General features: G+C 37.4%; 1 protein-coding gene across 4 annotated transcripts in view; it reads right to left on the bottom strand.

Annotated features, from left to right (window-relative positions):
- SEMA5A (semaphorin 5A) overlaps positions 1-14,015 on the bottom strand; it is a 315,396-nt gene that overhangs the window by 234,047 nt on the left and 67,334 nt on the right. The gene's annotated exons all lie outside the window — the stretch shown is intronic.

The following is a 14,015-nucleotide window of genomic DNA, read 5'->3' as shown; positions in this document are numbered from 1 at the left end:
TTTTCAAGCAAGTGATGCATCATTACGCACATTTCAAGACATTAACCCATCTTGTAGGAATGACAAATACAAGACAAATATTCAAAAAATTATCTTGCTTTTTTAAATTATTGAATCAAAGAGAGTACTGCTAATCAATCAAGTGCTATCTCTATTTGAAACAGCAAGACAGGAATCACATAGCAGTTTCCTGCTCTCAACACCTCAAGAAAAAGGCACTTCACAAGAAAAAACAGTAGTACTCTGTCCAATTAAAGCATTCATTTCCTACATTGAAAATGTCTACAGAACAGAACAAATACACCAGCAATCAACAGCTCACCCTTGAACCTAAACAGAGATGTGAGGCAAAAAAGGAGCCATTGTTCCACTCTGTTTACTCACTATATGAAATGACTGTACTAGATGACTGGAAGTGTTTGTGATTTTTTTCCAATGCTTTCCTGACCTAAAGTCTCAGGAAGTCTGCCAAATGCATAACCATACAAATGTTTGGAAACATCACACGAACAAGAAGAACTCTCCAGGCTGGCCATCAAAGATTGAGATTTATGTTTACCACATCAAAATTTCTCAAGAATCCCCTTCTCCCTATCATGAAGTACTTCAGATTATAATTTAAATATTTTCTCCTAAATTGATAATTTATATAATTTATATCATATGTGCACATATACACCCCCCTCCATGAAATTCAGTTATGTCAAACTCTGCTGTAGAATTTGCCAAAAGCAGATTTAGATGGTGCTCTCCAAGGCACAGGGATCAAGTAAAGCTAAAGGATAGAAAGTCAATTTCATAGTCCAAGGTGGTAGGAGAAGCTTATATTTTCAACAAGACATTGCATCACCTTTTCTTTGCCTCCCACTTTTCAGAAAGGCAAGGACAAATTTAAAACTTGGAAGAGGACCAAATGCTGCTTTTTATACTACTATGTACCAGAGAATACTCAAACACCTCAGCACTCAAACTACCCGTCACCAGTGCATGCTGATGACAAACTACTCTGAGACATTCATTCTGTCAAGTAATTAATTATAGCTGTTACCATGCAGTAAGTTTTACAGACAACTACAAGCAACCCATCTCCAAGATGCAGTGTGCTAGTGATTTATGTATGCACTCACTACACCAGAATGAGCAGCTGAATTATTAGACTTTGAAACATTACAAAGAAGGCTGTATACCTCAATTTTCCTAAACAAGCCTAACACTACTAGTGCTTTCTATAAGTACCTAAACCTGCTCACTTTATGATTCGTATTCCTACATAAACATACCAAATTTTATTCAATCAAAATAAAAACTTGAGCAAGGTTACTTTTATTCTAATCTTAACAATTACCTAAACAAAATTGGAAAGCAGGGTATGAACCCATCTTATTGATTCAGGGAAAACATGCACACAAACAAAAACTTATATGTAAAAGTTAGATTTCTACAGATTCACGTCTTGCTTGCCTTACACTTCTTCATATGGCAACTCTGCTGCTCCTATGACTGTGGCAGCACTCTAGTCAAGCACAATACAGTACATGCTGTGGGTAGGATAACACCAGAAACCACCCTGAGTATTCACTTATTTAAGCTAAAATTAGGCTAACTCAGTCTACACAGCCCACACCAAACCAGTCTTACAGAAACTGTAAATAAAGCCACTGAAATTAGAAGTCTAACTGAAAAAAAAAAAAAAAAAAAAACAAAAAAAACCCCATCAATTATTTTACTGGAAGGTATGCAGTCATGTTTTAGTTTACTTTTGCTTTGGTTTAGCATCTGTTGCTAAAGTAAAAAGTCTAGAGTGGCTTTGCTTCATGCCTCTGTCTCCCACTCTTTCCTTTCAAAATGACTTCTGGAATGGATGATCAATTTCAGTCTAACAGAAAAACTTCTATGGAAATGGTCAGGAAAAGCAACAGACAAACTCACTTCCCAAACAGCTGTTTGTACCTACTCTCAATGACAAACACAGGTAGACAAGAGGGGAATTCAGCCATGATACATTTTATTTCCCAGAAGCCCACTGATTTAAAAGAATGGGGCAGCAAGGGGACTTCTGCAAATGAATAAAAATAGACAGAGGTGTATACCAGTGGAAGGTTTCAAGACATCATCACAAGATTTAGAGCAGGACATGGGGGAGTTCTGGTTCCTGCTGCTGAGAGGATCCGGTACAAAAGTCACTGGTACGAGCAAGCAGTGTGATTGAATCTGGCAGGGGCTCCACGGAGAGCACACACGCAGTTCCCACCTTTGCTGTTACACGGGTGCAGGCACTGTGCTCACATCTGTCTGCTACACCTGAAAAGATATTTGGCTCCACAAAGAAGTGAGCAAAGAAACAATCACAGCACGTCTAGACACCGTGGCTCGTCTGCACGCCGAGGCTTCCCACTTCTGCTGCAGCTGCATGGCACTGTTCAGGCAGTGTGCCACAGCAGAACCTCACCTCACCCAGACAGCTGGGGCTTGCCCAGGCACTCAGGATCTTCACACAACACCTAATGACAACCCCTGCTCACCTCACAAGACAAAAAAGGACACTGAGTGGGATGACAACATGCCAGCTCCGCATCATTTCACCAGCCAGCCTTGGCTTTTACTCCACAAAGTTGACAATAATCTGTGTAATAATCACATGTCCTCCAAACAGAGACATAGCTATCCTAAGGTTTTCCTAAGAAGCTGTGGAAAACTTAGAGAAAAGAATTAAAACAGTATTTTCTCTCTTTGTTTATAGAACTATAGTTCTCCAAAGTGTACTAAGACTACGCTACAGTTCACCAATAGTGTGACAAGTTTTTAAGACCAATCAAGTCTCACCTTAGTGAGTCACATTATAAAACACACACTATTTTTCATTAAATCCTTCTGATTCACCTTCTAAAGACTATAGTAATTTCTTCCCATCCCTAACTCAACAACATCAAACCTGAGTTAAGGAAGCTGCTCCAAATTACTCTGGATGATGTCAGTGAGGCTAAAATAAAGGTGTTAAGGACACCAGGTAGATGGGGCTTTTCCAGACTTCAGTGTTCTCACCATCTATGCACAGGAGAACTAAACAAATATAAGTAAACTTCAGTCACTAATTAAAATGCTACTGAACATATTCTTTGCTTTTGTTGATAACTGGCAAGAAAGAAAATCTTGTCAAAACTGAAAATGTATCAAAACTGAGAAAATAAGAGGAACACAAGAGTAAGAATAGAAGGATAAAAACATTCTCCTTCCTGTTCCCTACCTCCAAAACATGCCTGCATTATGCAAAAATATCTTACTTTCAGGAATCAATCAAGGATGAATGGTTGCAACTGCAATCCATTACTTTGTGTTCCTTCTACAAATACTAACATTTCTCCTTATGATTTATGTTAGCAAATATTACTACTTATCTTTCTCTCTTCATGCTGAAGAGGTCCTTGCATAAGGAAAAAGATCTCATTAAATCTATCTTATTTGCTTGACTAAAGAATGCACATAGAAAGATGGCAATTATTGAGCAGAATCTAGGCATAAGAAACATTAAAGAAAGAGAAATAGCCTTCTTATAAATCTGCATTTTGTTTATATGCTTTCCAAATCACAATACTGGGGAGAATAAAATCAAAATAAAATAAATGTAGAGATTTTTAGGGAGGAAAAATCAGAACAAATAAAAAATCAATAGCTCCTTGAGCATGTCCCAGCTGCCACTGCTTAAGACCCCAGAACCAGCCCACAGAAATGTATCCCAAAGAGACAGACACCTGCAAACACACACTGCAGAGCAGAAGCTCAATGTACATCTCAATGCTATGCCTGCTCCTGATTCACATCCAGGGCTGGAAAACTTCCAGGTCCTGACACGTGTCTTCTAGTTCAACTCAGAAATTACATCCAATCAAAACAGGAGCAGTACCTGGACTCTCTTAAGTTCCAGCTTTATTCTTGCCTTGGTGAGCACAAGCTCCAAGGCACGAACAACTGTGGACACGTGCACACACACTCAGGATCTGATTCACCCTGAGTTTGCCAGGCTGACTCCATAGGCATGGTAAAGTCAAAAATAATCAGAACAGACTCCTTTAGGTCAAAATAGAAGAAATGCAGAGACTGGAGTGCCAGGACAGGAGACAGATTGCTAGCAGAAAACCACAGACCAGAATATGTGAAGTCACCAGTCAGCCAGAGTTCTCTGAATGAAAGTTACAAAACAGAATGATGTAACATTTATCTGGTTTTGCTGAGATTTGACTAATAATAACTCATTTAAAGCCACTGAACTTGCCCTGCTACTTGTTTTAACTCCATTGAGGTCAAAGTGACTGGACCTGTTAATGTTCATTTAGCCTTTTAACTAACCACCATAGATTTATAGTCCAAGAGCAGCAGCACTTAGTTCTTCCAAAAACCCCACAATGATCCCAAAATAGTAATTTTTAAAGTATAATACATTATTAAGACTGCTGACAGAACAAACAGTATTACCTTGTTTAAAATGGTAGGGATGGAGAAAAACAGTAATAAAAAAGAAATTATTGTGGTCTTGCTCCCACTGAAGTCATGTTTTTCATGAAGACTTCAAAGAGCATGGAAAACATGGCCTTTATCCAACTTTCTGCAAATTACACAACTGAGTAATTTTATTTAAAATAAATCACTTCTGATACAACTCTGATCTCCTTGAGTTTGGCAGCAAAACTTCTAAAAATCTTTATTCTTGAGTGTGACGCCATTTATCCTTATGCTTCTCTGGTCTTTTACTGAAGTCTATAGTGCTCTGTTAACACTGGTATTTGCTGCCTACATGTCTCCAAACTTTTACATGGTTTTCTAAACCTGAATTTCACTGGTCTGATGATCCAGGCAGGCAGACTTTTCCATTTCCGGGATAGTGAGAAGAATAACACCTTTTAGTACCTTTCAGCCAAACAGTGTTAGTACTGTGCACATAAAAGGCCAAGAGTGTCATGATCAGAGAAATCAACTTCATAATGCAAGTCAAAGAAAATAATTCTTGAACACTGTAGCATACAAATACAAAATATGTTTCTGTGCATATCTCTAAAAGATTTTGATAAAAATAAATGTTTCTAGCATTTTTGGGTCCTTAGGATGAAACTCAACAGATGTAATGTGTTTGGTTTGGGGTTTTTTTGTTCATTTTGGTTTGGTTTTGTGTGTTTGTGTACATATGCATTTCAATATTGCAGAAGGATACCATGCAATTGTCTTCTTAGGAAATCTCCTTTCTTCCCCAATATGCAACACTGTACTGCTTCTACCTCTTCTACCCTTTTCACCTGTAAAATAGTCTCAGCATCACTCCACCTACTCTGACGGGAGCACAAATATTCTTGGAATAAAATGTCATCCATTTTTTGGAATTCTTCCAAGTAATTTCATGTCTTATCTGATTTAAGTGACATGCTGGTAGCTGATGCTAGCATGTAAATCTTAAATTTTATTAATCATGTTTTCCAAAATCTATGAAAATTCGGAGAAAAACAGCAAAACTGAATTGCCTGTAATTTAGTCTGCATGAAACAGCTGCTTCCTTTCTTTCATTAACCAGTACATGGCTCTTTTATTTTCCAAATGTGGCAAGTAAGCTAAGAAAGGTAAAACCAAAATTATGGGTATCATGGAAGATCAGTCCTGAGCAAATGCATCTTTAAACATATAACCATAGAAATATTGTTTTCTCTGACCTTTGGCAAAAGCCAGTGAGCTTTTCATTTCAGTTTTAAAAAATTCAAATGAAGCTTAGATGACAGACACCTCCTAGAGAAAAAAAAAAGTTCCAAGCCCCAGGGAAGTCCTAGATTTTATTTACTATTCTGAAATACATTTGCTGTACTGCAGGATACCAGCTGATATGTTTTCTGTAGCATAATCAATTCAGAGACATCTGCTTGGTAGCAGACCAAGGATGAAGCTTGGGGTTATGAGACCTGGATTATAGTTCTCACTCAGGAAGGGATTTGTGGTATATCTTTGAGAACCTTGATCTTCCACATTTCACTGTTATAAAATGTGAAGACACTTTTAATATAACCCATGTTTTTAAAATAAAATGCATGTTTTAATACGTCTCAGTGAACTGCACTGGAAACACCGCAGTTCCAATTAAGACTGAACTCCTGAGGATAGTGACAATTACAGGAAACCTTTATGGTTGTGTTCTCTCAGTCAGAGAGCCCAGCTGCCTTCTGGAGAAACAGGACTGAACAGATTCATGTAGGTACTGCAGATGCCAAATAATAACAAAAAGGCTAATCCTGAATATTGCAGCTGCTGATAATGTTCACTGCCTAACAATGCAGAAAGTATTACACTCACTACTGCTTACAGCATGCACTGCTAAACAGAAAGAAAAAAAAAAAAAAAACAGTGGTATGTAGTCTGGGAGAATCCAAGATGATAGTCTGAAGAGGAAAATCCAACTCAGTGCATATAGCCTGAGGTTATTGGAAAAGTGTCTGCTAATATGCAGCAGACTCCCATAATTGTGCAGCTGAAGTAATAATATCCCAACAAAATGCAATTACCATCTACAGTGTTTAAAAACTCTGCCAGTTTTTACACGCCGGTTTATTCCAAAAGCTGGCTTATCCACTTTGTCAGTCTAAGTGTTCCAAAATTATTTAAAGAAATCATATCCATCCCATTTTAAATTCAGGAGATCATATTAAATCCTGGGTAAGTCTATTCATTTTATTCGTTATGTATCAAGGAAAAAATTTACTTGTAATCGGCTTTCCCAAATGGAGGGAGATTTCTTAAACCTTATGGGAAGGGGGGCTGGGGTGGGGAAGGGAGTGTATGTGTACATTGGTTGGTACAACTCATCAACAAAGTTTATACCATTCAGTTTCCCAGCTCAAATGTATTGAAATCATTTATGATACGAGAGAGAGAAGTAACAACAGTTTCTTTGTCTACAGTGCTTTCATATTCTGGGTTATTTTTTATTTCTGGCTTTGATTGTTCTCCTTCAGTGATGGATGCTTTCCCTTCTTCCATCTCAGCATGCATGAGAGAAAGACAAAACTTAACATATCAGTCACTGGAGCCAGAACACACAGCACACTCCATCTGGTACCATAAACCCCAAAGTGATAGATGCTCCCTGCTTCCCCCAGTAACATTCTTAGTTCTTCTATTTTCTCTTCAGCATGAAGTTGAATGCTGTGGAGTTTAGGGTTAATTTTTTTTAGGTGACTGTAGAGATAGCAAAAATACGGTTGTTGTGATGTGGACATATTCCAAGTCTAAAATATTCTTACCAGGGCCAAAAGTTTTCCCCATCAGCAATGAAAGCATGCAATGCTTTGGCATTCTTCTAGCAGCCTATCCCTCCCTTTGCCACCCAACAAGCACGCAAGCCCCCATCTCCCTGGCTGCTCACCGTGCTGAAGCACTCACAAATGCCTCAGGCTAAGCAAACAAAAAGAGGTAAACACTTCAGTCCTGGGCACCATCCCAGGGGGGACACACACAATAATTTCCAAGCTCCTCAACAGATTTTTTTTCTTGTGTTCAGTACTAACAAGATTAAGGAAGAAGAGTTTTAATATCCAAGTAGGAGTCCTGTCAAGACTTTGATTACAATGTCTAGTTCATCATAAGCCATTGCTGAAAACAAACACCTTCCATGCTTTGCTGTGCACTGGGATTAAAATAGCAGGCAACAGACCCCAGAATTGCCCAGCCACGTGCCCACAGTGAACTTCCTTTCACAACTCTTCTTCCTCCTGTATCTGCAATCCACAGAATGTATACTTATTTTCAATTAACTTATTACATCCACACTAAGTAGAGCATGAAAGACAGGATTCCGCATTCACCTCAGGCAGCTGAGAAAGAGCACCTGGATCTGATTTTGATTCCCGTACCTCAAGTTTGTTTGAGATTACATTTTCATACAAAAACATAACACAAAAGAGAGCAGGAGATTTTGGTAGCTGGAGCTGGGGTTCATCTGGAGTTTTAGTACTCAAGCTTTGGGAGAACTTATGCAGGAAAGTAAGCAGAGGCACAGGCACATTGTCCTGAGGCACATTTATTAAAATGCAGTGTTAATTTCAGTATCAGATATTGGCTCTCATTATCTTTGACAATTCATGAAGCAACACTTACAATTTTGATGTTAATTTACAATGTAATAGGATGAATCAGTAATATATACACAACTAATTGCAGTAAACTCACCAATTAACAGAAAACTCCTATTAGAAACACCATTAGGAATGTCCAAGAATTTGAATTGTGAAACAAAGATTTTGCTTACTAGGATGGAATAGCATGTCCTGTTTAAATTTATCTGCAGGGATTTGCATTATTCCATTGTATCTCATAATTTGTAATTATATATGAAGAAAGAGATATTTGGTTTAGAACATCTGCACCAGAGCAAGCCACTAAAATTTTCCTAGAATGACTGCGGAAAATAAATAGTACAAACAAGCAGAAGAAACATCAAAGACACACCCAAACTTCATATGGAAATCCTGATTTTAAGACTGGTACTCCCTCCAGAAATACAAACAATACTGCTGGAAAAGCTGCCATATTCTGAAGTTCTCATCATCTTTCAAAGGTAAGATAACTTGAAACAATGCAAAAAAGCAAAGAGAAGCTGCACTGCAGATAATTGGTGAGATAATCACACTTTGTCTAAGATAAGCTTCAAACTCTACCACAGACTAAATACATATAACTGGTGCCCATGCTGAAATTGTCAGGGCTTTTTCCCTCAGCTTATTTTCCCACTTTCTACCCCAAGGTCTGAATTTCTCCAAAACAAATTAATTTGGCTCTCACATTACATCATGCTGGAGGCAGTATTGATACACAAAGATCACAAATGAAACTTAGACCACACAGAAGGGCATACTACATTTTCCCATATAAACAGAACGTTAAAATGGGATTTAAATAGTGTTACATTAGAGTAACAGGATTTTAAAAAACACATAACATGTTGAAAAAAATTGTATTACCTTACCATCACCACAGATGAGACAAAATTGAACAAAAATGTGTAAGCATGTGGGAGACATTCTGCCATCATGACACCACACAGTCAGTGCTGGCCCAGAAATACACATCATTTTGCAAAATCAGGAGGCCCCTCTGGTTCTCTCACTCAGAAACTCTGAGCAATAGTAAGGGCCTCAGTTAAACAAAACTCTAACATAAACTTCTTCCTTTTAGCCACAGGAAAAAGGACTTAATGCAAAGGGAGCATTTCTTTTCAAATATGCAACCTTGACTTACTGAAAATGTGAGCATCCTCACAGGGCAGGGCATGCAGCAGATACTCTGGTAAAAGCTTCTTTGCTCTGCTCTGTCTTAATCAACTTAAAATTATGCAACTGTTTGAACTGGTCTGAGGACTACATTTTACTATTAATAGTGTTAATACTGTTAATGTCTTTTCTTCACCAAAATCAATCTATTAGGAAAAAAAATAAATTCTTTTTATGGGTATCATGGCAATACCCCTACCTTCAGTTCTGTTAATTTCTCATACCCCTTCTCCTTTCTAGGTGGTGAAAAAGAAACTAAAAACCAGTTTATTGTTACCCTCCACTACCAGTCAAAAATAAAGCTAAAAGATGCCTTTTGCTTTTGTTTGTGTCCACACATCTCTATGAAGAGAGTTTTCTTCAGATATTTCCTCTATTAAGATTCAAGTCATATTCTTAACTGTGTTACAACTGGAGAACCCAGTCTTTGAGAGATCAAATACACCTCCCCAGCTGCCAAAAATTAGGCTCCGAATTCAGAAAAAATATTATTCTTTATACAGTTTTAACCTACGTTACAGTCCCTCCTCATTACCTGAAAAATCCTCTTAAGGTCACGGTTCAGATGCAGCAATTGAAGAAAATTTTCTCTACACAGAAATAGATCCTGTGCACTGCTTTGTGTGCTACTACTGGGAAATACTGGGGAAAAATGGGAAAGGTTTTTCTATTTCCTTGTTGGAACACGGTTTTCCCCAGAACACCTATGGGCCTTGTACTTCACGGCTAAAGTCTCAAAGTTTGTAAAGAAAATCAGACAGTCAAAGTGGTTTGGGATGCAGTGCAGGGCAGCTCTCAAGGCAGAGACCAAACATCAGGGAAAAATAAAAGATGAGCACTCTGCTTTTACTTTATTTTTACACATCTTCTAATGGCAGGCTGGTGATATGCAGCTGTTAGAATGCAGCTTATAGGTACAAAACACAAAGCAGTACCTACCCTCCCATATATCAGTAATACCTTGTTCTCCTATCCACCAAAGGGCAGCACAGGAAAATACTAAGAATGACTAAGAAGTAAAAACTCCAATAAACACTTCTTGATAAACCAGTTTTAGGTTACAGGCTGCCTTGCTTTTTTACAAAGTCTAAGGATCATCTACTTTTTTATCAAGTAGTCAAGAAAACACCTCATTTTCACATACAGAGCATTAATGGGAAAGAACTGCATAGTCCATAAACACAAAAGCAGAGCCCACTCGAGAGGCAAAAATTAAGGCAGAGAAGAGGAGGAAATCATGATTCAGTAACTGAAGGAAATCAAAACTAATACTGAAATGGAAGGAGTCATTGAGTAGGAGATTAATAAACTCAGCATCAAGAATCTTGTTCTTGCTTAGACATTCTTACATGCTTAAAACCACCACAGGAGGCAGTGCTATTTGCCGTTTCCTGACAACGTTCCAATTCATGCTCCATTTCTGCATGTCTTGAAACATCTCTAAGTCAGAAAAGCCACTACAGAAAATAGTTCTGGATGGGTAGCCTATGTGCAGTATGGTTTCCTTTTTTGTTTTTTTTTTTTTACATACAGTAGAATTTGCTTCAATTTTTAACAGAAGATATATCACCAGGATTTAAGATTTCTGTTGGGTTTTTTTCAGGTTCCGAGCTTGGCTTGCAGTTTGCAAGTTAAAATCAGTTTTCTAAATAAAAGTTAAAATTAATAAAAGGAAGCTCAAGAATAAAATTACAGTTATCATAATATCTTCCCGATATCCTATTCAGTGACACCTTTAGAAATGTCAGTCTTTTGACAGCAATATGGTAAAATTAGCAAAGCTCATTTTCAAGGCATCTTATCAGTACAAGGGGATGCAACATCAATAAAAGCTGCTCAAGAGCACCTAAGTTCTGACTTCCCAAACCGCAGAGTGGAAATCTTGTGAGGAAACCTGTCTAAAACCCCATTGGTTGTCCACCTCATCCTGCTAACTGTGTGTGCTATATAATGCACAGGAACACAATTTCTTCAGGTTTTTTCTTCCATTCTGCATTAGTTTTCCATCAAGCACACTTTGCTATTTTATTTGCCTCTGTTTAAAAGAATCAAGGTAATAAGAAAACTGAAAAAGTCAGAAAAATAACGTAAGTTTAGCACCCCTTTTTTAGGATGTACTCTAAAAAAAATTGCCTCAGAAGAATCACCTTCATTTGCAACAGCATAACCAAGGGGAGGAGCTTTTACTTTCTTTCAATTTGTTTTTACAGACATACTACTTGTGATGTGTGATCCACCTCCTTTGGGAAAAAAGATTCCCTAAGGATGCAAGAGATGCCCCCTTAATGGCAAAGGAATGGGGAGAATTGGAAAGTAGCAACTGTGGTAAAAAAATCATTCAGATTACTATAAGCATTCCCACTGGTTTCCACAAAACACCAAATAAACAGGATTGGAAGTGATCCAATTCCAATTTCAGCCTTTGAATATCTATAAATATTCCCAAAGGACTAATGAGGAGTAGTCCATCTCATAAGGAATACTGACAGTGCAGGATGAAGCTCACCCTTAAAATACTGAGAAGAGCTAGTGAGGGAACTAAATTTTTAATGGATCCAACATTTCCAATAATTTCATCCTACAGCAGAAGAGCATTCATCTGCTCTGCCTTTCTTCCTGGACAGTCCTATTTTAAATCAACTGTATCAGAAAATGGTTCTATTTATATATATTTTACAAAATGCAATAATGTCCTCTGAAACAAGTTAGACTTGAGACAGGAGGAAGGATGGATTTGACAGCTTGCTCAGTTCAGACAAGTTACATAATTTCAATTGCTTCTCTACCCCTCAAAACGGGTTCCAGACTTATACAAGACCGACTTACATGAAGATATGGTTAAACTCTTGTTCGCAAGGCAATAGTTATAACTGATCCTCAAGAAAACTGACCAAGACACAGAATTCTTTATATTTACCGAATACTTCCATTTCCACAGAGCTAATACTTCTGCTCAAAGACACACTGCAGCATTGATTCTGTTTTGATATTAACTGTAGGCTTTGGTCTACTAGATCTTCAGACATATGGCAAAAAGTACGCAAAAAAAGTAAAAGTAGCAAATGGCCCACACTTCAAAGTTTTTCAGTTTTATTGCCTTCTTTTAATTATCTAATTTTACAATGTAATTCTTCATTACCTATCTTGCATTATCCTGTTAGCTGCTCATTTCAAAGGGCAACGAAAACAAAGTAGTCTCATGGAGTTCTTAAACAGTTTTCTGAATAGCAAGGTTGGTCAAATTAGACTTCAAACAGCACTGCAATGCTTCTGAAATTCTTTTTAAATACATCAGCCGCCATATTTTGAAAGAGTTTTCTCCAGCACACACTCAAATCAAAACCTAATTTAAAATGCTAGTAGCTCATTCCGCAGATGACAAGTTTTGAGTTCCCTCATGGTTTTTCTTTAAAAGAAACCCCATAACTTTGTCCTACAAAACAGTCCTTTCTAAGAACTTCTACATTATGGATGATTAAATTGAGCCAAAAGGAGAAATATGTTTAAAATACAACATAAATATGAAACTTGACGAAAATTATCCCTTAATCACAACCAGCATTTATTTTAACAAAGCCATTTATTTTTACTAAACTCTTACTAAAGTCCTAAGATAACCTGGTCACATCCAGCCACAAAAGGAGACAATATTTGCAGTTATTTCTATGGATGCCAGATTTCCCTTTTCTAGAACATCAATTTTAATACTAAGGGGTAGGTAAGCAAAAGAAAGCACAAGTAAAACCACCACCACCAATCGTAAACACAAGAGACAACCATTTAATTGTCTTTATTGTGTGTGCTTGAATAGCTAATCTGCACTTAAACAGAAGAAGAAATTTGTAGGTACTATTTCCAACTTCATCTCCCATCACCCTTAAAACTCAATTATTCTCAACACACTCACACACACACATACAAAATACGGAACAATAATAGAATCACTTGTCATGGTCATCCAAACCATTACAAATCTTTAAATATTTTATAATAAAACAGTGGGGGGAAATCAGCTGCTAGAAAATCGCTTTAACTCTTTCATGCCTGGTCATAAGCATCAAATATACTTTACTTGAGAACTCACACTGAGAAACATTTTTCATTGAAAAATAAAATGCTGCAGCATACATATAAAAGAAAGGCAACAGCAGAAGTCCCAAGGCAGTATTTTAGAGAACCCCAGTTTTCTAATATCCAGGCATACACACATTGCAGTGTCCTTTTGGCTTCTAAAATTGAAACTATCTCCAGAGACACTACTTCATCCTTGTCTAGGATGCTACCAGAATACTGAAGTTCAGAATCTGAGATGTATTTAGTGTCAAGGAACAAAGTCACTCCACATGACAATTGCCTTCTGTTCCCATACCAGGCAAATTAAAGTCCCTTCCTTGTGAAGAACTGAACTAAAATTGCTGTCAATAAAGAGCACACATTTGGAGAAAAGTAGAAAGTATGAAAGTCACAACCATGATTCAGAACAATCTGGAGGCTGAAGATAAGAATGGAGGGACAACAGAAACAACAATAGCCAACAAAATGGGACCATGTTCAAGGTGTTAACCAGAATAGAGAACAATTAATTTTAATTGCAAGAAGCAAATACTGCAAAAAAGAGGCCACAGAAGGGACCACAATCTCTGTGCCAAGCACTAAAAAAAAAAAAAAAAACCACAACAATACCCCAAAATTAAGCCTGTAAGAATGATAAACGATTAA

This window comes from Passer domesticus, chromosome 1 (assembly GCF_036417665.1).
Source record: "Passer domesticus isolate bPasDom1 chromosome 1, bPasDom1.hap1, whole genome shotgun sequence".
Lineage (NCBI taxonomy): Eukaryota > Metazoa > Chordata > Aves > Passeriformes > Passeridae > Passer > Passer domesticus.
Note: the sequence above shows the minus strand (reverse complement) of the source record. Positions and strands in the feature narration are given on the sequence as shown.